This window comes from Lathyrus oleraceus, chromosome 6 (assembly GCF_024323335.1).
Source record: "Lathyrus oleraceus cultivar Zhongwan6 chromosome 6, CAAS_Psat_ZW6_1.0, whole genome shotgun sequence".
NCBI lineage: Eukaryota > Viridiplantae > Streptophyta > Magnoliopsida > Fabales > Fabaceae > Lathyrus > Lathyrus oleraceus.
Window position 1 is genome coordinate 90190227 of NC_066584.1, and position 2845 is coordinate 90193071.

A 2845-nucleotide genomic window follows, 5' to 3' on the forward strand; every position below is an offset into this window, starting at 1 on the left:
GTCGGTCGGTCCGTCTAGTTCTGTCCCACTTCGTAGTATAATAGCATTTGCATGACCTTTCGGGTTTGGTTGCGGCTGTCCAGGAAATGTGCCTGTAGAAGCAGCAGCAGGTGCTTGTTGTTGAGCCACTTGCGAAATTTGTGTTTCCAACATTTTATTGTGGTTGGCTAACGCGACTACCTTGTTTGCTAACTACTTGATTTTCTCACTAGTGTGTATGTTTTGATTTAGGAAATCCTTATTTATTTGGGCTTGGGTAGCTATGATGTTTTCCATCATTATTTCTAGGTTTGACTTTTTAGAAGCATTTTGAGTATTTGTGGCAGCTTTATGATATCCTGGTAGTACAGTAGGTTCTTGGTTAGGTGCATACAATGCATTATTGTTTTTGTATGAAAAGTTAGGATGGTTCTTCCAACCTGGGTTATAGGTGTTTGAGTAAGGGTTTCCTTGAACATAGTTCACCTGGTCTGTGGAGGTTCCTGTCAGGAGTTGACATTCTGGAGAAACATGCCCTAGAACTCTTCATATCTCGCAGTTTGGTGCAACGACAGCCACAGTGGTTGCGGGTGTTATGGTCAAGTTGTCTATATTTTGAGTAAGATCATCTACCTTGGCGTTAACATGGTCAAGACTGCTTAATTCGTACATTCCGCCTTTCATTGGAGGTTTCTCTACAGAGGTTCTTTCGCTTCCCCACTGGTAATGATTCTGGGCCATAATTTCGATGAGTTAATAGGCCTCATTGTAGGGTTTATCCATCAGCACGCCACCTGCAGCAACGTCTATTGTCAATCTTGTGTTGTACAAGAGACCGTTGTAAAAGGTATGGATGATCAACCATTCTTCTAGGCCATGATGTGGACAAAGCCTCATCATGTCTTTGTATCTCTCCCAAGCTTCAAAAAGTGATTCATTATCTTTTTGTTTAAACCCGTTTATTTGGGCTCTTATCATAGCCGTCTTACTAGGTGGGAAATATCAGGCTAAGAAAACTTTCTTCAACTCGTTCCACGTAGTGACAAAGTTAGATGGTAGAGACTGGAGCCAAGCTCTAGCTCTATCTCTTAATGAGAATGGGAAAAGACGTAGTCTTATAGCTTTTGGCCTGACACCATTTACTTTCACAGTGTCTGCGTATTGCAAAAACACTGACAAATGTAGGTTCGGGTCCTCCATGGGACTACCTGAAAATTGGTTTTGTTGTACGACTGACAACAGTGAAGGTTTTAGCTCAAAATTATTAGCCTCGATGGTAGGGACAACGATGTTGTTAGGTGGTTCATCCTGCGAAGGGATTGCATAGTAATTAAGAGGACGCTTTTGCACTCCTTCGGCCATCTCTGGTTGAATAACTGATTCAGAAATAGGGATGTTAAGGTCAGGAAGATTAAGCTTGATACGATGTTCTCGTATCAAGTCTCGTATCCGGCGTTCTAATCTAAGATAACGCTCAGGTTCGTCGAACTATAGTTTTAATTTCTTGCCTTGAGAGTGAGTACATGGCATACACTCGGAAAATGTAGAAAGGGAAAAAGAATTGTTTGCCTTAGTCTATATTGGGCAACACTGGAGTTACGATATCGACTAAATTAGTCCCCGATAACGGCACTAAAAACTTAATCGCGATTTAGTAAGTCTATGGGAATTGTGACTGCAAGTGCACAGTCCTATCGCGTAGGTTTAAAGATTATCGAACCCACAAGGACTAATAATCGAACGTATCGTTATCTAATGTTACTATGTAAATCTAAGACTGATGATCGTTCTAATATTGGAGGGATAAAGAGAAATAACTAAAGCGTATAGGTATGTAACACATCAAACTTCGAGGATTCGATAGATATTTGGTGTAATCTTATTGGTCAAAATATTCTTCAGTAGAAATTCTTTATAGAAAGGACTTAGTCTCACACTCTCGTTTTTATTGACTCTGACCATTCTCCAAAACCAGAATGCTTGGCTGTCGCGGTCTCATTTAGAATTTCAAATTAATTTTTGAATATGAATAAAGTCTAATTAATCCTAAAGCGCACTAATTATGTTTAGGATTAATGCCTAGTTTCAGCTATCTGGTTAAAATCTCAAACTCTCGTTCTTGTTGACCGTAACCATAGTTTGTTTTGTACTCTCGTACGAAAATCAGTTTGATTAAAATAAGAAACTAAAAACCAGAAAAAATAAGTTTTATAAAAACTAACGCCAATTATTTATGAATTTCGTCGTTCCGACAGTCTTTACATTCTGATACCTAAGGGTGTAGCCGGACATGGATCCGGTAACAAACATGGTATTTGGAAAATCAAACATACAATAAGGCATAAATAATTAAATAGAAATCAAAATAAAACCTGGATTACAAATTGAGAACTGGAATTGAATCTTGATCCTTCAATTAAAATAATGTCGGCAGGCTTTGGCAATGAGTAACTGTTACAATTGAATTCAAATGCGTAAAATAAAATGCAATAGTCCCCGATGTGGAGAAACTATCACTGTTACAAAGTAGGAAAACTTCCTAGGAAACTAAAAGAAAATAAATCTGACTAAAAAATTAATCTTCGATTGAAAGCTGGAAGAAGAGAGAGAGACGGTTGAAAAACTAAACTCCTCTATATATTTTCCACTCCCTTAAACTGTAGCCAAAGGTGAGTGGATTTGTGGCTAAAATCATGGAGAAATAGTAGGGAAGACTACTTTATGGAGGTTGCCACAACCCTAGTCCTTGACTCCGTGGCGAGCGCCATAATTTTAGGGTTGATCGCCACAAACTCTTCATGCTTGGTGGCGGGCACCACCACCTTCTTTGGTTCATGTGGCGGGTGCCACACATTCAGGTGATGGG

General features: G+C 39.2%; 1 non-coding gene across 1 annotated transcript; it reads left to right on the forward strand.

Annotated features, from left to right (window-relative positions):
* The first annotated feature begins 850 nt into the window (after positions 1 to 850).
* LOC127099600 (small nucleolar RNA R71) lies at positions 851 to 957 on the forward strand. Its single transcript, XR_007794084.1, has one exon. It is a non-coding gene; the product is annotated as a small nucleolar RNA R71 (small nucleolar RNA).
* Positions 958 to 2845: the final 1888 nt, after the last annotated feature.